Here is a 24834-nt window from a genome sequence, read left to right on the forward strand (position 1 = left end):
CCCTAAATCATTTTAAATGCCATATTCTGTAGGTCTTTGAAAGGTTTGAAGAATTCCTATCTATCTCAAATACATCTCTGTGTATCTTGAAAAACCTAACTAACTTAACTCTAAGCTTTGACTATCATAGGTAATTATCTATAATCTGTACTACATTATATTTCTATATAAACACAATACCTAAACAAGAGGAGAAATACACATCTCACAAAATTGACATTAAATTGTATCAATAAATGAAAATCCATTCCAAAACAAAGTATTCATATCTATACCATATCCCCTTTTTATCTTTAAAAAGAACTGGCTGTGATCATTAACCATTTATAACCAAGTCCATTTACATGAAAACAAACATTTATAAACAATATTTGGGAATTTGGGCGTCGTTCTTTCCAAACTACTTCCTGCTGACAGGGGGCGCTGTCATGGGGGGATCCTGAGAAGATGGCAGTAGTCTGCATGGCTGCCTTGTTCAAGCAGTTTTGAATGTTGGATCATCAGGAACTCTGTTTCAGGGGGCCTGGCTAGATCAAACCACATTAGTGTGCAAGGAATCCACAGCTTTTCATTTTCTGTGGAAAAAAAAATAGAAATCCTTTTCCCCAGTAACTTGTCCTTGAACTTAAATTTTGGAGTCAAAGCATTTTTAAAATATATAAATTGAATTAATCCAGCAGCATTTCCTTTATCAGTTGTTATTTTCTCAGCAGTCAAACAATGCAGAGACAACACAATAGCATACAGTAACCAGATTCTCTCTGAGCTTTTCATCTTTACGTGCCTTTATTATTACTCTGCTTATTTTACTTTTATTTTTTTAATTTTTTGACATAGGGTTTCTCTGTGTAACTCTTATCTGTCCTGGAATTTACTCTGCATACCAGGTTTACTTTGCAAATCACAGAGATCTGCTTGCCTCTGTCTCCTGAGTGCTGGGATTAAAGGCGTGTGCTACAACACCCAGTTCCTCTTTGTCTATTTAAAACCATTTTTTTTTTTCATGTCTACGTATATTCTAAAACACACTGTAAACCTTTAGAGGTTTTTCTTAATATGAATCTGTCTTTACTGTAAATCTTTATCTTCGTCTGGCCACAAGTCTTTTATCTGGTAAACAACAACATTGCTAAAATGAAAGTCATAACTGTGTCAGCCACGGTTTACCAAAGATGGTGGCGGGTACTTTTACCCGCCAGCACAGAAAGCTGTGCTCACCGCCTTGGTCTGCGCTGCCGGCTTGGAGATGTGGTCACTGCCATTGCCATCTCTCATACACACCAATAAATTGTTAGCAGAGTTTCTTAAAAGCCCTGTGCTTTTTTGCAGCTTTTGCTGAGTCAGGAATCCTCGCTTAAAGGAGCCGCACGAATATCTGCTTGTCTCTAGCAAGTCAGAGTCCAACCGAGAAAAATGCTGTTACCAAGAAACCTTGCTTATTTCTGTTCTTTTGTTTATACAACCCTTTTTTAAGCTTTTGTTAAATTTTAAGTATAAGTTCTTAGCCACGTTGGGCGCCATTTGTAACGTGTACGGTTTTTCTGCCTGCCGCCGCCCGGTCTTGTCCTGCTGCTGCGCCAGCCCCAAATAATACACAGAGACTCTGTATTTGATACAATGCTGTTGGCCCTGTTACTTGTTTCTTATCGGCTAGCCCTGCCTTTAATTATTAACCCATTTCTGTTGATCTATGTATTTCTCTTACCGGGGAGCAGGCGGCATACTGCTTTCTTCAGACTCTCCATCTTGACTCCTCCTTACTACTTCCTATTTCCTCCTTGTCTCCTAGTCCCTCCTATCTTCCTTTCCTATTGGCCAACAGTGCTTTATTATTAACCAGTATGAGAAACATATACAGAATGACATCTCCCATCACCTCATTGCTTAACAGATAAATAACTACTCACTCTTTAACAACTTTGTGTGCATCTTTTAATTTGAAAGCTTACTACATTATATTTTAATCTATTTGTGTTAGTTGTTTAATTTTGTTGTATATTGATTGTTCTTATACCTTAGTGGAGTTTTAACAAAACAGTAAAAGAGACCCAAAATCTAAAGCCAAAGTATAACTTGAATATGATCAATTAATTATATTTAAAAAGATATTTTTCTTTCAAACATTTAACATACACTTCGATGATTTATTGTAAGAAAGCATGCAGAGTAATCACAAATTATTTTTAAGAATATGACCATTACTAGTTGGTGTAGATTTCCTAGATTCTAGTGGTGTCATGCTTGTCTTTCTGTTGTTAGGTGTTCTTTTGTATTGCCTTCTTCCAATAGCTTCTTCCAGTAGGTGTTGGTGGGGTCTCCCCCTCTCTCTATGGTACTTCCCTGATGGGCTTATATGGGTCTAAGATTCAATATCTGTAGCCGTGTGGTCCAAGCTCTCTAGGAGGTTTATCCGCAGACAGGGATCCAGGGATGGGGTCAAGGATGAGGATCCAGTAGAAGATGCCAGCAGGTACTCACAGTGGTCCTGCAGAGATAGGCGGATCTCTGGGAGGGGACTGGGACTCCAGCAGAGGACTAGAGTGGGGTCAGAGACCAAGCAGGTGGAAATTACAGGTGGTCCCGAGTGGATAGGCAGGTCTCTTTTGTTCAGTGTTGCTCAGAGAAGTCTCTGAAGTAGGGTTGACTGTTGGCTCCACCCTCTGTCCCAGTGCTCAACCAGAGTGTCAGGACCGTGGGTAGGGTAGGGCACAGGGTAGGGGGGGCTGGTGGTGGGGATGGGTAGGGGTGTATCAGAGATCCAAGGGTGCTCTCGATGGGGACCTGAGCCAGGAGCAGCAGGATCAGGGGCCAGCTCAGGGAGTTCAGGCAGGGGAGGGGGCAAAACAGGTTGTAGGGGACAGGCAGCCCTGATTGGGCCCAGACTCACCTCTGGCAGAGGAAGCAGAAGGGTACGACATAAAAATTACCATCATAAAAATGATAGAAGCCCTCAAAGAAGATGTGAGAAAATTCCTTAAAGAAATGGAGGGAAAAAAAAAAAACAAAAACAAAAAGTGGAAGACATGAACAAATTCCTTAAGAAAAGTACAGAAAACCAAGAAAAAACAATTAAGCAGGTGAAGGAAACACTTCAAGACTTGAAAACTGAAATAGAGAAAATAAAGGCAACACAAACCGAAGGAATGCTGGAAATAGAAAAACTGGGCAAAAAATTGTCAACTACAGACACAAGCATAACCAACAGAATTCAAGAGATGAAAGAGAGAATCTCAGACACAGAAGATAAACTAGAAGAAATAGATTCAACGACCAAAGAAAATCATAAATCCAACAAATCCTTAACACAAAACATCCAGGAAATGTGGGACACTATGAAAAGGCCAAACCTAAGAACAATAGGCATCGAGGAAGGTGAGGAAGCCCAGCTCAAAGGTGCCGAAAACATATTCAAGAAAATCATTGAGGAAAACTTTCCCAATCTGAAGAAGGACATGCCCATGAAAGTAAAAGAAGCATACCGAACCTCAAATAGGCAGGACCAAAGAAAAAAGACCCCTCGACATATAATAATCAAAACACCTAGCATACAGAATAAAGAAAGAATATTAAGAGCAGCAAAGGAAAAAGAACAGGTAACATATAAAGGCAGACCTATCAAAATTACACCTGAATTCTCCATGGAAACCCTCAAGGCCAGAAGGTCCTGGATAGATGTTCTAAAAGTATTAAGAGAACACGGATGCCAGCCTAGGCTACTATATCCAGCAAAACTCTCAATCACTATAGATGGAGAGAACAAGATATTTAATGACAAATCCAGATTTTCCCAATACGTATCTACAAATCCAGCCCTACAGAAAGTATTGGAAGGAAAACTTAAACCCAAGGAAGTTAACTATGCCCACAAAAATGTAGGCAACAGATAATCCAACTACACCAGAAACCAAGGGTGAAGCAGAACTAATATATTCACAATACCACTGCCAACAACAAACCTAAATCAAACAAGCATCAACAATCAATGGTCCTTACTCACCATCAACATTAATGGTCTTAACTCACCTATAAAAAGACACAGGCTAACAGAATGGATATGAAGACAGAATCCATCCTTCTGCTGCATACAAGAAACACATCTAAGCTTCAAAGATCGACATTACCTCAGGGTAAAGGGTTGGGAAAAGATTTTCCAATTAAATGGAAATAAGATGCAAGCAGGCATAGCTATCCTAATATCTAACAAGTTAGACTTCAAACCAAAATTAGTCAAAAGAGATGAAGACGGTCATTTCATATTCATCGCAGGAGAAAACCATCAACACAAAGTCTCAGTTCTGAACATCAATGCCCCTAATACAAAGTCACCAACATTCATAAAAGAAACACTACTAAAACTCAAAGCTCATATAAAACCTCACACACTTATAGTGGGAGACTTCAATACACCACTCTCAACACTAGACAGGACCACAAATCAGAAACTCAACAAAGAAACAAAAGAATTAACAGAAGTTATGTCTCAACTGGGGTTAACAGACATCTATAGAACATTCCATCCAAAGACAAAAGAATATAACTTCTTCTCTGCTCCACATGGAACCTTCTCTAAAATCGACCACATATTAGGTGACATAACAAACCTCAACAGATACAAGAGAATAGGAATAGTCCCCTGTATCTTATCGGACCACCATACTTTAAAATTGGAATTCAACAACAACACAAATAGCAAAAAACCTGCAAACTCATGGGATACCTTAAAAGCAGTGCTACAAGGGAAGTTCATTGCACTAAGTGCCCATATGAAGAAAACAGAGGAGAGTCACATAAGAGAATGAACAGCGCAACTAAAAGCCTTAGAACAGAGAGAAGCAAATTCACCCCGTAGGAGTAGACTCCAGGAAATAATCAACTTGAGGGCTGAAATCAACAAAATAGAAACCAGGAAAACAATACAAAAAATCAATGCAACAAAGAGTCGGTTTTTTGAGAAAATCAACAAGATAGACAAACCTTTATCCAAATTAACGAAAAAGCAGAGAAAGAACATGCAAATAAACAAAATCAGAAACAAAAAGCGGAACATACCAACAGACACAAAGGAAATCCAGACAATTTTCAGGTCATACTTTGAAAATCTGTATTCCACAAAAATTGAAAATTCAAAGGAAATGGACAAGTTTCTGGATACTAAAATTACCAAAATTAAATCAAGAACAGACAAACAACTTAAATAGACCTATAACCCACAATGAAATAGAAGCAGTCATCGAAAGCCTTCCAACCAAGAAAAGTCCAGGGCCAGATGGATTCAGCACAGAATTCTACCAGACATTCAAGGAAGAACTAATACCACTACTCCTCAAACTGTTCCACAAGATAGAAACAGAAGGTTCATTGCCAAACTCTTTTTATGAGGCCACAATAACCTGGTAACCAAACCTCACAAAGGTCTCACAAAGACACAACTAAGAAAGAAAACTACAGACCAATATCCCTAATGAACACTGATGTAAAAATACTCAACAAAATACTGGCAAACCGAATTCAAATATACATCAGAGAAATCATTCAACATGACCAAGTAGGCTTCATTCCTGGAATGCAGGGATGGTTTAACATACGAAAATCTATCAACGTTATCCACCATATAAACAAACAGAAAAAGAAAAACCATATGATTATCTCCCTAGATGCAGAAAAAGCCTTTGACAAAATTCAACAGGCTTTCATGATAAAGGACTTGGAGAGGTCTGTGATAACAGGAACATACCTAAACATAATAAGAGCAATATAAAGCAAACCAACTGCCAACATCAAACTGAATGGAGAGAAAATTAAGCCAAGTCCTCTAAAATCAGGAACAAGGCAAGGCTGCCCTCTCTCTCCATATTTCTTCAATATCCTACTAGAAATTCTAGCTAATGCTATAAGACAACAAAAGGAGATCAAGGGGATCGAAATTGGAAAGGAAGAAATCAAACTGTCTCTATTTGCACATGATATGATAGTTTACCTAAGTGACCCAATAAACTCTACCAGGGAACTCCTACAGCTGATAAAAACCTTCAGCAAACTAGCAGGATACAAGATAAACTCAAAAAAATCAGTAGCCCTACTTTTTTCAGACGACAAAGAGACAGAGAAAGAAATCAGAGAAACATCAACCTTTACAATAGCCACAAGCAACATAAAGTATCTTGGTGTAATGCTTACCAAACAAGTAAAAGACCTATATAATAAAAACTTTGTTTCTCTAAAGAAAGAAATTAAAGAAAATACCAGAAAAAGGAAAGATCTCCCATGCTCTTGGATAGGTAGGATAAACATAGTAAAAATGGCAATCTTGCCAAAAGCAATCAATATATTCAATGCAATCCCCAATAAAATCCCACCACAATTCTTTGCTGACCTTGAAAGGATAATAATCAACTTTATATGAACAAACAAAAGACCCAGGATAGCCAAAACAAGCCTATACAATAAAAGAACTTCAGGAGGCATCACCATTCCTGACTTTATGATCTACTACAGAGCTATAGTTCTGAAAATCGCCTGGTATTGGCATAAAAATAGACAGGTAGACCAATGGAATCAAATTGAAAATCCTGATATTAACCCATGCACCTATGAACACTCGATTTTCGACAAAACAGCTAAAATTATACAATGGGGTGAGGACAGCATCTTCAACAAATGGTGCTGGCACAATTGGATGAGGGTGTGTAGAAGACTGCAGAAAGATCCATGTCTGTCGCCATGCACAAAACTCAAGTCCAAATGGATCAAAGACCTCAACATCAATCCAGCCACATTGAACCTCTTAGAATAGAAATTAGGAGGTACCCTTGAACAAATTGCTATAGGAGTCTGCTTCCTGAACATAACTCCAGGGGCACAGACACTGAGAGAAACAATTAATAAATGGGACCTCTTCAAACTTAGAAGCTTCTGTAAGGCAAAGGACACAGTGGACAAGACCAAACGGCAGCCCACAGACTGGGAAAAGATTTTCACCAATCTTATACCCGACAAGGGGCTGATCTTCATAATATACAAAGAACTAAAGAAACTAGTCAACAAAACACCAAATAACCCTATTAAAAAATGGGGTACAGAACTGAAGAAAGAATTCTCAATAGAGGAAATCAAAAAGGCTGAAAGTCACTTAAGGAAATGCTCCACATCCTTAGCTATCAGGGAAATGCAAATCAAAACAACTTTGAGATACCATCTTACACCTGCCAGAATGACTAAAATTAGAAACACCAATGATGACTTATGTTGGAGAGGATGTGGAGAAAGGGGAACACTTTTCCACTGCTGGTGGTAGTGCAAACTCATACAGCCATTTTCGAGATGAGTGTGGAGGTTCCTCAGGAAATTGGGAATTAGTTTACATATAAGATGCCAATTATGTTAGATATAAAATAAGCTGATCTCTGTGTGAAATATGGTCTCTGTGAGAAAGGAAGATGAATAGGTATATTGAATATTAAAATGGACAGAAAAATCAAAGATCATAAAAGATCAGTGCAGTAATATTAAACTTTTCAGAACAAAATTAAAATTTCAAGCTTTTAGATATACTTTTTAATGTATAAACAACCTCCTTGCGATGAAGACATATTTAAATAATATGAATTAATAAATTCCTGTCAGCCCTGATTTATGCTTATGTGGATGTAAAAATATGAACCTGTCTACTGTAAGACAGTCAAAGATAGCATATGCATTTTCTTATAGGCAAGCTAGAGTTATCAATCCTAGACCCTAAAGACTGTATCAAAAATTGATAGATATCCTCTTCTTTCTGAGATTCAAATATTAAACATTGGAATTTCTCTGGAACATTCACTTAAATTAATCCTGGTTCCCTAAACAAACACACATACACACACACACACACACACAGACACACACACACAAACACACACACACACACACACACTTTAGAATTGAGTAGGATAATGATACACAATTTTATTTAGACATCAGTATCAAACAGCAAATAGTTATAATAATATTTAAAGATTCAGTTTATATCAAAACTAATATTACTGTTTCAAGGTCTAAGATGTCACAACACTATGCTTTAGGTTTGTCCTACTTGATTCCTGTTGGTCTTATTCACCACTAGAAATTTCATCTGACATGTGAAGGCAAATCTAAGCACTTAAAATGCATTGAGGAATGATGTGGAGATGTCTGCTCTCTGCACACAAAATTGCATGCTCTGTTAGAAAAGTCTAAAAGCAAAATGACACAGATGTCACTTGTTTGACCCTGAGAAACACCCATAGTGTCCAAATGCTTTGCTTCGGTCTCTGTAAAGTAGTTAATGAAACTGTAACTTCATTTGCTTCACCTGTTATGTTCTGACAGCGAATAATGTTATCTACTTAGTAAAACCTGTGACACTGGAAAGCTTAGCAGATGTTTTAGGACATAGACAAAAATCTAATCATGAGTGAATCTGGGGGTGAATTTTAACACCAATTTGACAATTTTTTTATTCTTGATCTGTCTTGTAATTAAAGGGGCAGAGTGCAATGGCTTGAATATGGAGAGTTTTTAAAATGTGACATTTTGGTAAGGGCAATTTTGCAGACTGTCTGATTCATAGTCACCCTATCATGTACTTCAGCTTTAGAAAATTTGTAATGCAAAAACCCTCAGGAAGGATCTCCTGGTATGATGTGTTCTGGAGCAAATTTTCTTCATTGAAAATGCCTGTACTTTAGAGTTTTGATGGACTTTGCATTTGAGTGGAATTTGACAGACTCCCTGTTCATTCCTTAGAGCAATAGGACTAGAATATGTTTCTTCCCTGAGACATAAGTGATTTTACAGTGTGGTAGCCTTTACTACTAAATCCTTAATCATAATTCTATGACCATATGGATACGTAGAGAAGATCATCTCCACTCTATCCAGAATAGAAGGAATAAAACTATGGCAATGACTTTAATTAATACATGAAATGTCCAGTAAGAAGTACATGGGTTTCCAAATTTAAAGACCAGAATTTACAAATTATCCTGTCTCAATGGGTAGCCTTACATCCCTAAAGGTTATTTTACTCTTGTATTAAGACTTATTGTAGGCTGTTGAAATTAAATTCATAGTACATAGAATTCACCTGTTTTTACCCTCTTAAAATATAGATTGGTAAAGTAGTCATCATTTATCAAGGCTTTTATCATATTAAGTTAAGATTTTAGAGTACTTAATAAGCTTTAAGAAATTTATATTTTGTATATAGATTTTATTAACTTTTAAAGCATTTATTGTTTCTATTGTATGCCATTCAAATTTTTAAGTACTGTGGCTATTTAGAGAAAAAAATTAGTTTCTGTCACTGTAGATGTTCTGTTCTAATAACATAATAAATGTTGTATTTCAGGTGTTAATGTATTTTATGGTTAAAAGGATGAAGTGTGACATAAACTGGGGAAAGGCATTTTTAATGAGCATTAGTAAAGAAAGAGAGTTTAGTATATATGTACTGAGTACAGTGTAGGCAAAGCAATCATTGTCAATAGCAATATACATCCATAAGTAAAAATAATGACAGTAAAAGGATCTGAGGTTAAACAAACCTTGTTATGTTTATCCAACTAAACTTTTTGAGGAGCCACATTGTTTCCCAGTGCTCATTGAGAATTAATTAAATAAAAAAGTGTTTTAAATTAAGAAACCAGTTGTGGTAGTTTGAATAGGAATGGTCTCTATGGACTCATATATTGAAATGTTTAGTCACTAGGAAGTGTCACTGTTTGGAGGTGTGGTCTTGGTGGAGTAGGTAGAGCTTTGTTGGAGGAACTGTGTCATTTAGAGCAGGCTTTCAGGTTTTATATTCTCGAGGTAGGCTTAGTGTGGCACTCTCTTCCTGCCTACGTTGCAGATGTAGAATTCTTAGCTCTTTCTCCAACACCATGTCTGCCTTCAGGCCACCAAGTTTCCTACCATGATGATAATGGGCTAAACCTCTGAAACTGTAAGCCATCATCGATTAAATAGTAAGAGTTGCTGTGGTCACGCTATCTCTTCACACCAACAATATTAGCAAAATAATTGTTTATCAGTTTCCTAGGAGATTGGATGAAGCACATGGTAACAGGTCCACCTGCATGCCTCATCTTAGATATGTAAGTCCAGAGGTAAATGAAGTGGAGCATAATTAAGGCAACACTTAAAAATTTCAAATATGAAGCAATAAAAAATACAAATTAGACTTAAAGAACTATGAACCCAGAAAATACAATTAATTGAAGTATAATTCAAATATATAAATAATTTTAGCTTAATGTCTTCAATGGTTTCATATAGTATGTACTTCATAGAAACCTAATGTATTAATATTTTGCTTTAAAGCTAATTTATTTTGATTTTTGTTATTTTTTATTTTACATATTTCAGATGAAATTCAAATGAAATATGAAAAAATTTACAATATTTATTTTGCAAAATGTATCTTGGAATCCATAATGTTATAAATATTACAACTAAATTGTTCTTAATGTGAAAAAATTCTCTTAATAAAAGTTATTTCAGATGATAACATTTTGTTTATTTCATGTGTTCTAAATATCAAATACAGAGTCTCTGTGTGTTATTTGGGGCTGGCGCGGCAGCGGGACAAGACCAGTGGTGGGCAGAAAAACTTTACTCCCTACAAATGGCACCCACGGTGGGGCTTGAACCCATGACCCTGAGATTAAGAGTCTCATGCTCTACCGACTGAGCTAGCCAGGACCCCTGAAACAGGGTTCCTGGTGATCCAACATTCAAAATAGCTTAAACAAGGCAGCCTTGCAGACTACAGCCAGGATATCTGCCTCTTCTTAGGATCCACATTACAGCGCCCCCTATCAGCAGGAAGTAGTTTGGAAAGAACAACACCCCAATTCCCAAATATTGTTTATAAATGTTTGTTTTCATTTAAATGGACTTGGTTAATGATCACAACCAATATTTTTAAAGATAAAAAGGGGATTATGGTATAGATATGAATACTTTCTTTTGGAATGGATTTTCATTTCTTGATACAATTTAAGGTCAATTTTGAGATATGTATATTTTTCCCCTTGTTTAGGTATTGCGTTTATATAGCTCATTTAGAAATGTAATATAAAATTTAATAGAGATTATAGATAGTTACGGATGATAGTCAAAGCTTAGAGTTACATTATTAGGTTTTTCAAGATACACAGAGATGTATTTGAGATACATAAAAATTCTTCAAACCTTTCAAAGACCTACATAATTTGGCATTTAAAATGGTTTTGGGTTTTTCTTGACAGTGAGACATAAATGCTCCTGGCAACACCACTGCATCAGAAAAGAAGATGGACATCAAAGAAACGCGTTATGAAATTTACTTCCAATATGGCAAGACTGGCCATTTAGACAAGATACTGCTCTTGTCTGGACTGTTTGACTTTATGCTGTATAAACTGGACATGCAGAACCCATAGAAACATGATTGCTGATTCAAAATGGACATTGCTATAGAGTTCCTGTTTCATGGAAGAGTCTGCCAGACAGTCTGCAGGACACACACACACACACACACACACACACAAAATGACTGACAAACTGCCAATAGAAAAAAAGACAGTTTAAAGTTGCCTACTTTGCTAAAGAATCTGCCAGACACACTATAGCCTATGGGCTGAAGATGAAAGATTACAAAAAAACTTCGGGTGACTAACCAGGCAATGAGTTGTCTCTGTCATTTCTAGAGTTTATATATTATCCTTCTGTGGTCTTTGAAGGAGTTGAAGACAGATAGTTATAGTTATAGTTTTCCATAGTTAGGATTAAAGATAAGTTATATAGGCTTTAGACACACAAAGATAAAATAGATGATGAAATATTTTCTCAAATCTTGCTAAATGTTAATGGACTGAATATTGTTAACTGTGATTCTTATTTGATAACATTGTGTTATATATTTTACTATATTAAAGTTAAAACCCTTTTATTTATACAGAAAAAATGAGATGATGGGAGATGTCATTCTGTGTATTTTTCTCATACTGGTTAATGAATAAAGCACTGTTGGCCAATAGGAAAGGAAGATAGGAGGGACTAGGAGACAAGGAGGAAAGAAGAGGTAGAAGGAGGAGTCAGCATGGAGAGACTGGGAGATGAGATGCCTGCCCCACTCCCCAGTAGGTGAAACCACGTGGAAATACATAGGAATGGGTTAATACTTAAGACAGAGATAGCCGATAAGAAACAAGTTACTGGCCAACAGCATTATATCAAATACAGAGTCTCTGTGTGTTATTGGGGCTAACGTGGTGGCAGGACAAGACCAGCGACCAGAGGAAAAAACCTAGGACATAAACCTTAATGGATAGACATGTATATGATATTATCCTCTTTTATTTTTCAGCGTTTTTTTTTCAGATACAGTTCTATTGGTTTTCAAAAATAAACAATATTGGCTTAATATACCAACAAGATAAAGAGAAATATGGCCTTTTATTTTATTTTTCCAAACTTTATGTACAGCATTTTGTTCTTTTAAAATGCTGTGTGGTGGAGGATAACTAAATATATACAGAGGAGACACAATTAATTTTGTAAAATGAAGTCTATCCCAAAAGTTTAGTACTATGATTTATAGTAGATTTTGTCATTAATTATTGTGAACAAGTACCTAGTTTCAGGCTTTCTTTTGCTAACTCAATAGGAGTTAATTGATCTCTCAGGTATTTCTTGACCCTAGCTTCCATGATTGTATAATATTAAAAGTAGGCAGGTATTAAATATTTTATGGATCTATCCTGTTTTAACCCACTATATTTTCTAAAACTCCAATGCAATTCCTGATATCATTTATACTTTTACATTCTCTATTTAAAAAACATATTGGGGTCCATGAGTTTCCATAAGCTTGAATCAACTGTTTCTATAGATTTCCCCATCATGATCTTGACCTCCATTGCTCATGTATTCCCTTCTTCTTCCCTTAGACTGGATTCCCACAGCTTGGGTGACAATTGTGTGGCTTTCTCTGTTAGTAGGGCCCATGGCAGTGGGACCTGTTCTTATTCCAGGTGCATGAAATGGCTTTTTTTGCATCCCATTCATGGTGGAATACCTTGATCCACCTAATACAGGGGCAGGGGAATTGATACTGCCTCAATTATGTATGCCAGACTTTGGTGACTCCCCAAGGAAGGTCTCAACCCCCTAAGGATGGGATAGGGAGTAGTTTGGAGGAGCAGGAGAAGGGGAGGGTATGTAAAATAAAAAAAAAACAATTTTAAATAAAATAGACAAAAATAGAGTTACTTGTGTATCATACATTCAAAATTAATTTGTGTTTATTAAATCAATAAATTCATTCATGCCATGGATGGTCTCTTCTTTAATTCCATAGCAACTTGACTTCATGTAAATATCATTGTGAAAACAAACCTGATGAAGTAAAACAAACAAAAGGGATTGGCTAGATAAAGAATGAAGTGTATTTAGAACTGCTACTCTGTGTATTTCTTTTTGTGTTTTCTTGAGTAAAATTACTGTTTTTGATTATATGGCATAAGAAACTACATATTTTGGTAACACAATAGCAAATTTGTTAATAGTTTATTTTGTTATTGATCATATTCCATTTAGACTCCAGTGTTAGAATGAACAAAATGGTTTGTTTTTGTGATAGAGAAGTTTTGTTTTAGGAACAGCAGGCTAAATTTATATTAGTCTTGACATATTTACAGTCAAATTTTTAATAAACACATTTTTAAGGGTTATTGCAACTAAAAACAAATACTTTAGTCAATTTTAAATGTTTAGCAACAGCTTGGCAGTTGAAACCCATTTTGTTCCAGGTTACCCTCACAGTTAACATATACATGTAGAGAGTAACAGATGTATAACTGGTGCCATATTTATGTTTTATGAAAATTGCACAATTAGCAAGTGATAACAATCTTACTGAGTGACAAGTTACTAAGTTAATAATTTATATTAAGAAGCCTTTTTGTCAGCATGCCAGAGTAGTGTTATGAATAGTACCACTACCACAGTTAATGACACTCTCACAGTGGGAGCGTATGTTTCCTGTTGTGTGTGGATCAGTGGAAGTGGAAAGCTCCTATTGTACCCTACTGAGCTTAACTAAATAAACATCACCACTCTTCAGTATCAGCCTATGATAAAGATGAACAATGCAGGCTCAGTGTACAGTAAATGGTGACGTGATGGAGCTTGGCCACTGTGTTAGCAAGAACTTAACTCTTATGATTTCAAGACTTATTTTTATACACATACATAAAATAATTTAAAATTGTGTTTGTGTTGCATTTTCATATGATGCAGACTTAGAAACACTTGACACCCTCAAAAGTTATTACTGTATAAAGCAAGAAATTACTAATCATAATATGTGCTATGTAGGTAGTTTGAATGTTCCTGTCTTCATTGTATTAAGAAGCCCTGAATAACTCTTCCATGCTAATAATCATTATGTGTTTCCCCTTGTAAATTTTGCTCTTATTACTTTTTCACTTTTTGTCTAGTGTCAACAAATTTGTTTTCAGAACTATTTAAAAATAAGTCAAATTTATTATGACAATTCCTCTTAAAGTACCTGAATATGTATCTCCTAATGATACAGATAGTACACACTAAAACAAATATTTTCCACTATTTAATTCTGAATTACCTTTAAATTTCAGTGCCTCATATAATATATAATAACTGTTGTATTAACTACCCAAAAAACAGGGACTTGAAACTTCTTTCCACATATGTATGTGTGTGTGTCGATATAATATAAATGTTTTATATAATATATGGCATGCCTATCTATATACACATGCATGTTCTGTCTTTGCTTGTTACTTCATGAGGAGTGTATAATAAAAGCTTATTTATGTCTGTTAAATCTCTCATTTCAGGGCACAACTGACCTGTGCAGTTCCCCACATCTGTGGATCAATTTATGTGATTCATTGACTGGCCAGTAGGGCAAAGGCTGCAATGAGCAGCAGGTCTTTCTCTTCAGTATATCCTATTAGTTACTTAACACTGTTCTTACTTTTAGAGAAGATCCCATGGAGTAAAGACACAGCTTGACATTGCTGTGATGGGTAAGAATAAAAATCAGCAAAGCATTTCAGTTTGGGGATACTTACCCTGCCTTAACTTCTTGTGACTCCTGCTACCTGTATCCAGATGAAAACAATGTGCACTGAGATGGAAAGTGAAGCATCACCTAGGCTAGTAGAAGTCTGAAAACAGGGTACAGGTGTGAATGTTGTTAGACTCAAAACAAGCCCTGCTGCTGGAAATCTGACTGTCTCAGTTTCAATTCTGTCTGCTTTGTGTGACTGAGCAGCCTGCCCATGTTTCCCATGCAGACATGTAATGCCTTCATCTGAGGATGAATCACTGTTAACTGGAGCAGCTACTTTTGAATAGAAATTTACTAATTCATTTTTTTTTACTGGATATGAGAGCCCTGTTTTGCTCATAAATGTTTGATTCACTTAAAGTTATTTGTTTTATGTTCATTTTCAATATGTATATATATTCTTTTCATGTAATCCCACTAGTTTACTTTTACTAATGTATCTTTTAAAATTTAATTTTATGTGTATTGGAGTTTTGCTTTCATATATGACTATGCATCGATATGCCTGATGTCTGTGGAGGACAGAAGAGGGCTTCAAAACACCTGGGACTAGAGTTATAGATGCCTCTGATGCTGCATGTATATCCTCTGGAAGATCAGCCAGTGCTCTAACCACCAAACCATCTCTTCAGAAACCACATTAATTTTATTCTCTTTTAATATTTATATATGTATTTTACATTTTTAATTTAATAATTTAATTTATACATTATTTTTATAATAGCCTTTCCCATCAACAAAGTCCTTCTCAATCTTCTTCACCTCCCTAAACAGAAATCTTCATGTTTTTTCTCTCTTAAAAATCAAAATAAATCCAAGAAAACTTAAACATAACAAAATAAAGCCCATACACATGCACACACACACACACACACACACACACACACACACACACACACACACACACACCACAAACCATTGTGTCTGCTTTGTTTTTGTCAAGTGCTTCTGAAGATGAGGCTTGTTTTGGAGTGTGGTTGATACTCAGTGACATTCCAGTGGACAAAACTGGTTTTCCATTTTCCAACAAGTATTAATTGCAAGTAGCTTAATGTCTAGTGGTAGGGCTTTGTGTTCAGTTCCTCTTCTCTGTCCTGGGGTTTTGTTTGTCCTGATATCTGTTCTGGCTCGATATAAGAAATGTCCATGACATCACAGTTTTCCTGAGTTCATATGTGAATTACCACTGTTTGTTTGAAAGATACTGCTTTCTTGGCATCATCTAATTTTTCTGGCTCTAACAATTTTTCTGCTTCCTCTCCTGCCTAGATTCCTGAACCCTTGAGCAAGGACTTTTATATAACTATCATATTTGTAGCTGAGCATTCCAAGATCTTTTACTTTCTATAAATATTGTCTAGCTGTGAGTCTCTAATGATTATTTAACTTAGGAAGTTTATCTTATATGACTGTTGAGTGATGCACTCCTAGATACATCAATGTGTCTTCAAGAATCATTTTACTGCTATATTAATTTATGAAAATGTTATCAAGATATCTGCTAGGGCCTAGGATCTACCTAATTATGTTGTACTTCTTAACAATGTTATTAAGTGTGGGTCTTACATAGACCTTAACTGGGCTTGACATATGATCACAAAATGGCTGGTTACTGTCATAACATTTGTGCCACTATTGGACCAGCATACCTTTCAAGCAGGCCAGTAGGTTGTGGAATAAATAGCTAGATGCAAATGATGACTACTTTTCTCCTTTCATAAAAAATCTAGAACTCTATAATGTTCCAGAATTATGAACTCTGATAAGTAGGGATGATGCTGTCAGTTGAGTATCATCTGGATTGTGTTAAATAGCATAATTAAGAGATATATTTATAAATACAGCTTTACCAGTAGTTTGGGGAGGGCAACCAATAACCCTTGACAAAAGCCTGTAAGTATTGAAGGTGGTATATTTGGGATTGTACTTTCTAGATCATGGTGTCTTGTTAGGGTATACTTCCCTCTATTATATGGTAACGATTGAAAATCATTTTATATAGTTGAGGAAATTCTAGAATAATGGGTTGCAATGGTGACTTTTGAAATGGCCTGAGTAGTCTAAGGGACCTCAGACAGGGGAACCAGTATATAGTCCTGGTGCACAAAAGGACCTTGTGGACACATCCCCCATGGATGGATACTGCCTTAATCTAGAGACAGGTGAGAAGTCCTAGTCCCTACTTCAAATGACTTGACAGATTTACATGACCACTCATGGATAGCATTGACCTACATGTGGGGGGATAGGAGGGGATGGTGGGGAAAAAAAGCAAAAGAAAAACAAAGAAAGAAAATAAAAAGATGTTACCAACTATTATCAAAGAAAACATTTAATTGGGTGGCTTACAGTTCAGAGGCTCAGTTCATTATCATTCCCATGGCACACAGGCAGCCCTGGTTCTACATAAGAAGCTTAGAGTATTTCACCTTGATATGCAGGCAACAGGAAGAGAATTGGCACACCTGGAGTGCTTTGAGTGTATGCAGGACCTCCAAGCATGCCTAAACAGTGACATGATTCTTCTGACAACAAAGCCACATCTGCTTATAGTGTCACTTGCTCTAAGCTTATGGTGTCAGATTACATTCAAACTTCCACAGGTAGTATTTACAAACAGCCATATCCTATAGAAATACCCAATGAAATACATTATTAAAATTCAGCTTTTCTTTCTTTAGAGCCACAAAGTTCTTATTATATAGGTCTTTTACTTGTTTGGTAAGCATTACACCAAGATACTTTATGTTGCTTGTGGCTATTGTAAAGGGTGATGTTTCTCTGATTTCTTTCTCTGTCTCTTTGTCGTCTGAAAAAAGTAGGGCTACTGATTTTTTTGAGTTTATCTTGTATCCTGCTAGTTTGCTGAAGGTGTTTATCAGCTGTAGGAGTTCTTATGTAAACTATCAGGTCATCTGCAAATAGAGACAGTTTGACTTCTTCCTTTCCAAGTTGGATCCCCTTGATCTCCTTGTCTTATAGCATTAGCTAGAACTTCTAGTAGGATATTGAAGAGATATGGAGAGAGAGGACAGCCTTGTCTTGTTCCTGATTTTAGAGGAATTGGCTTAATTTTCTCTCCATTCAGTTTGATGTTGGCAGTTGGTTTGCTTTATATTGCTCTTATTATGTTTAGGTATGTTCCTGTTATCACAGACCTCTCCAAGTCCTTTATCATGAAAGCCTGTTGAATTTTGTCGAAGGCTTTTTCTGCATCTAGGGAGATAATCATATGGTTTTTCTTTTTCTGTTTGTTTATATGGTGGATCACGTTGATAGATTTTCATATGTTAAACCATCCCTGCATTCCAGGTATGAAGCCTACTTGGTTATGGTGGATGATTTCCCTGATGTATTCTTGAATTCGGTTTGCCAGTATTTTATTGAGTATTTTTGCATCGATGTTCATTAGGGATATTGGTCTGTAGTTTTCTTTCTTAGTTGTGTCTTTGTGAGGCTTGGGTACCAAAGTTATTGTGGCCTCATAAAAAGAGTTTGGCAATGAACCTTCTGTTTCTATCTTGTGGAACAGTTTGAGGAGTAGTGGTATTAGTTCTTCCTTGAATGTCTGGTAGAATTCTGCCCTGAATCCATCTGGCCCTGGACTTTTTTTGGTTGGAAGGCTTTCAATGACTGTTTCTATTTCATTGCAGGTTATCGGTCTATTTAAGTTGTTTGTATGTACTTGATTTAATTTTGGTAAGTGATAGTTATCCAGAAATTTGTCCTTTTCTTTTGAATTTTCAATTTTTGTGGAATACAGATTTTCAAAGTATGACCTGAAAATTGTCTGGATTTCCTTTGTGTCTGTTGGTATGTTCCCCTTTTTGATTCTGATTTTGTTAATTTGCATGTTCTCTCTCTGCTTTTGCATTACTTTGGATAAAGGTTTGTTTATCTTGCTGATTTTCTCAAAAAACTGTCTCTATTTGCAGATGATATGATAGTTTACATAAGTGACCCAATAAACTCTTACAGGGAACTCCTACAGCTGATAAACACCTTCAGCAAAATAGCAGGATACAAGATAAACTCAAAAAAAAAAAAATCAGTAGCCCTACTTTTGTCAGACAACAAAGAGACAGAGAAAGAAATCACAGAAACATCACCCTTTACAATAGCCACAAGCAACATAAAGTATCTTGGTGTAATGCTTACCAAACAAGTAAAAGACCTATATAATAAAAACTTTGTGGCTCTAAAGAAAGAAATTAAAGAAAATACCAGAAAAAGGAAAGAACTCCCATGCTCTTGGATAGGTAGGATAAACATAGTAAAAATGGCAATCTTGCCAAAAGCAATCTACATATTCAATGCAATCCCCATTAAAATATCACCACAATTCTTCGATGACCTTGAAAGGATAATAATCAACTATATATGGAAAAACAAAAGACCCAGGATAGCCAAAACAAGCCTATACAATAAAAGAACTTCAGGAGGCATCACCATTCCTGACTTTAAGCTCTACTACAGAGCTATAGTTCTGAAAACAGCCTGGTATTGGCATAAAAATAGACAGGTAGACCAATGGAATCAAATTTAAAATCCTGATATTAACCCACGCACCTATGAACACCCGATTTTCGACAAAACAGCTAAAATTATACAATGGGGTGAGGACAGCATCTTCAACAAATGGTGTTGGCACAATTGGATGAGGGTGTGTAGAAGACTGCAGACAGACCCATGTCTGTCGCCAAGCACAAAACTCAAGTCCAAATGGATCAAAGACCACAACATCAATCCAGCCACATTGTATCTCTTAGAAGAGAAATTAGGAGGTACCCTTGAACAAATTGCTATAGGAGACTGCTTCCTGAACATAACTCCAGGGGCACAGACATTGAGAGAAACAATTAATAAATGGGACCTCTTCAAACTTAGAATCTTCTGTAAGGCAAAGGACACAGTGGACAAGACCAAACGGCAGCCCACAGACTGGGAAAAGGTTTTCACAAATCCTATATCTGACAAAAGGCTGATCTCCAAAATATACAAAGAACACAAGAAACTAGTCAAGAAAATATCAAATAACCTTATTAAAACAATGGGGTACAGAACTGAAGAATTCTCAATAGAGGAAATCAAAATGGCTGAAAGTCACTTAAGAAAATGCTCCACATCCTTAGCTATCAAGGAAATGCAAATCAAAACAACTTTGAGATACCATCTTACCCATGCCAGAATGACTAAAATTAGAAACACCAATGATGACTTATGTTGGAGAGGATGTGGAGAAAGGGGAACACTCCTCCACTGCTAGTGGGAGAGCAAACTCATACAGCCATTTTGGAGATCAGTATGGCTGTTCCTCAGGAAAATGGCCATTAGTTTACCACAGGACCAGGTAATCCCCCTCTTAGGCATATACCCAAAGGATTCACATCCATGCAACAAAGACATGTGTTCAACTATGTTCATAGCAGCAATATTTGTAATAGGAAGAACCTGGAAACAACCTAGATGCCCCTCAATTGAAGAATGGTTAATGTAGATGTGGCACATCTACACAATGGAATACTACTCTGGAGAAAAAAATAATGCTATCTTGAAATTCGCAGGCAAGTGGATGACACTTGACGAAACCATCCTGAATGAGGTAACCCACTCACAAAAAGAGGAACACAGTATATACTTACTCATATATGGATTTTAGACCTAGATCAAAGGATCACCAGCCTATAATTCACACCACCAGAGGAACTACGATACAAGGTGTATTCTAAGAGATTCATATAAAGTCCCTCACAGAACTGGGAAGGGACAAGTCCCCAGAGCTCAGGGGAAGTGGTGGGGGCAGCGAATGGAGAGAGAAGTAGGAGAAAACAAGGGGGAAGAAAGGAAACATGTGGGACCAGGAAGATTGAGCCTGGTTAGGAATAGAAGACAGGAAAGAGAGAGACAGAGAGAGAGAACATAATTTTGGTTTGAAGATAAAATTGAACACAAAGAACGGTCTAGAGAACTACAAGACTGCTCCCAACTAACAATTTGAACTTCTGTGGAAAGGCTATCATAAATGCCCTTCCCAGAGAGTGAGATCAACAACTAACTTCTCCATGGAGCCCTCAACTAATGCTTGTTGGAAACAGGATCAAACACTCATACATAAACACTGAGTAGAACTAGAACCCAGATGCAGATGGAGAGGACAAGACCATGCGGCAGATACACATACAGACAGCTTATCTGAACAAGAAGGAGCTAAGGGCCACTACACTGATAAATGGGAAGCCAGCATGGGACTGACTCAGGCCCCCCGTAAATATGGGTCTCAGCCAGAAGGACTGAGCAGTCTAAGGGACCTCAGACAGTGGAGCCAGGTTGTATCACTGGTGCACAAAAGGTCTTTGCAAACACATCCCCCATGGAGGGATAACTGCCTTAATCTAGAGACAGGAGAGAAGTCCTAATCCCTACTTCACATGACCTGTCAGATCTACATGACCCCAACTGGATGGCCTTCCCCTACATATGGAATTGGGGTGGGGGGATGGGAGGAGAGGGTGGTTAGAGTGCATGTGAGATGGGATTGAGGGTAAAAGGGAGAAAAGGAGGGAGAGAGGGAGGGAGGAATGGAGAAAGAAGGGAGGGAGTTAGGGAGGGAGAGGAAACTGGGATCGACATGGAAAATAATAAATTAAATTAAAAAGAAATACTTTGACTCCAAAATTTAAGTTGAAGGACAAGTTACTGGAGAAAAGGATTTCTATTTTTTTTCCACAGAAAATGAAAACATTTGGATTCCTTCCAGAGTAATGTGGTTTGATCAACCAAACCACCTGAAACAGAGTACCAGGTGATCCTACATTATAAACAGCTGGACTAAGCAGCCTTATAGACTACAGCCAGGATTTTTGAATCTTCTTAGAATCCCCCATGACAGCGCCCCTTTCCAACAGGAAGTAGGTTGAAAAGAACAATGCCCAAATTCCCAAATATTGTGTATAAATGTTTGTTTTCATTTAATTGGACTTTGTTATATAAATTAAAAAAGAAAAGAAAAAGAAAAACAGTAATCAGCCTTGGTATGGTAACCCAGACCCAGAAAGACAATCATTGTGTATACTCACTCACAAGTGAGTATTAACTGTATAGTGAAGGATAACCATGCTACAGTATACAGACCCAGAATGTCTAGGTAACAAGGAATATTCAAGGAGGATGCATGGATCTCCCTGGGAAGAAGAAATAGATGAGATTTTTGTGGATGGATCGGGGGTGGGTGGGGATGGGAACATGAGGAATCAGGTGGGGGGTGGAGCTGAAGGACGAATACTGAAAGAGCTGATTGGAAAGAGGTGTCAATCAGGGTCAGATAGAAACTTGATGCAAGGGAAATCCCTACAAATCTACAAGGATGATCCAGACTAAGAGTCCCAGAAATCAAGATTAGGGGGAATACATAGCCTTAATGGCCATCTCCTGTGACCAGGCAAAGCTAACAGTGGAGGGACTGGGACACTAATTCAGCCACACAACATTTGGTATACAGTCTGTCCTGCCAATGTGGTGTGCTGGGTTAAGTGTGGCACAGAGATTGTAGAAATGGCTAACCAATGACTGTTCCAGACTGAGACCCATGCCATGTGAGCTCTCCCCTGACACTGCTTGGAGTGTCAGGACCCAGAGGCTGAATGAACCAGAGACCTAGAATAGAACCAAACATAAATGAAGAAAATAATGTCAATGTAACAATGTCTAACTATATTTTGCTATTCTTACAGATTGATGCCTAGCCCAATTGTCATCAGAGAGGCTTCATGCAACAACTGGTGGAAACTGATGCAGAGACCCCCAGCTTGGGAAATCCTGCTGGAGAGAGGGAGGAAGGATTGTAGGAGCCAGAGGGGTCAAGGAAACCATGAGAAACCCCACAGAATCAACTAACCTGGGCTCATAGGGGTTCACAGAGACTGAACTGACATCCAGGGTGCCTTCATGGGACTGACCTAGGCCCTCTCCATACATGTTACCGTTGTGTAGCTTGGTCTTCCTGTGGGACTCCTATCAATGGGAGCAGGAGCTGTCTCTGACTTTTGTTTTGGCATTTGGGAACTTATTTCTCACATTGGGTTACCTTGCCCAGCATTAATACAAGGTGAGGTGCTCAGTCTTACTGCAATTTGATATGCCATGTTTTGTTGATATCCATGGGAGGCTGTCATTTTCAGAATAGAAAAGGAGGAAGAATGGATGAGAAGGAGCAGAGGGGACGTTGGGGGGGAAGGACTAGGAGGAAAAGAGGGATGTAAAATAAATAAATAAATATGAAAAAATAAAAATAAATAAAAATAAATAAAATTCATATTTTCCTAAAAGGTATAAACCCCTCTTGAAATCACATTTGGAACCTGCTGTTTATTATTATTGTCTTGTGTAGTCTACATAATATATGTAACATGTAAAACTTGCCTTACCTCTATCACAAAATGGCTAAAATCAGTCTTTTCCCAACCCTTTACCCTAAGGTAATGTCTATCTTTGAAACTTAGATGTGTTTCTTGTATGCAGCAGAAGAATGGATTCTGTGTTCGTATACATTCTATTAGCCTGTCTCTTTTTTATAGGCAAGTGAAGACCATTAATGTTGAGGGTAAATAAAGACCATTGATTGATAATGCTTGTTTGTTTTATATTTGGTGTTGGCAGTGGTATTGTGAATATATTTGTCCTGATTTACCCTCGGTTTCTGGTGTAGTGAGATTGCCTACATCTTTGTGGGCATAGTTAACTTCCTTGGGTTGGCGTTTTCCTTCCAAAACTTTCTGTAGGGCTGGATTTGTAAATACATATTGTGAAAATCTGGCTTTATCATTAAATATCTTGTTTTCTCCATCTATAGTGATCGAGAGTTTTGCTGGGTATAGTAGCCTGGGCTGGCATCCATGAACTCTTAGTACTTGTAGAATATCTATCCAGGACCTTCTGGCCTTGAGGGTTTCCATGGAGAAGTCAGGAGTAATTTTGATAGGTCTGCCTTTACATGTTACCTGTCCTTTTTCCTTCACTGCTCTTAATATTCTTTCTTTATTCTGCATATTGGGTGTTTTGATTATTATATGTCAAGGGGTCTTTTTTCTTTAGTCCAACATATTTGGTGTTCAGAATGCTTCTTATACTTTGATGGGCATGTCCTTCTTCAGATTGCAAAAGTTTTCCTCAATTATTTTGTTGAATATGTATTTGGCACCTTTGAGCTGGGCTTCCTCACCTTCCTCTATGCCTATTATTCTTAGGTTTGGCCTTTTCATGGTGTCCCACATTTCCTGGATGTTTTGTTTTAAGGGTTTGATGGAATTACGATTTTCTTTTGTCAATGAATCTATTTCCTCTAGTTTATCTTCCGTGCGGTAGATTCTGTCTTCCATCTCTTGCATTCTGTTGGTTATGCTTGCATCTGTAGTTCCCAATCGTTTGCCAAGTTTATCTATTTCCAGCATTTCTTTGGTTCGTGTTGTCTTTATTTTCTCTATTTCCGTTTTCAAGTCTTGAACTGTTTCCTTCACATGCTTAATTGTTTTTCTTGGCTTTCTTTATTTTCCTTAAGAATTTTTTTCATTTCTTCCAATTTTTTGTTTGTTTTTCTTCCATTTCTGTAAGGGACTTTCTCACATCTTCTTTGAGGGCCTCTATTCTTTTTATGTTGATATTTTTTAAGTCATTCCCTTCTGCTTCCTCTGCTTTGTTGTTGTGTTCCGTTCTAGTTGGTG

This window comes from Phodopus roborovskii, unplaced genomic scaffold (assembly GCF_943737965.1).
Source record: "Phodopus roborovskii unplaced genomic scaffold, PHOROB, whole genome shotgun sequence".
Lineage (NCBI taxonomy): Eukaryota > Metazoa > Chordata > Mammalia > Rodentia > Cricetidae > Phodopus > Phodopus roborovskii.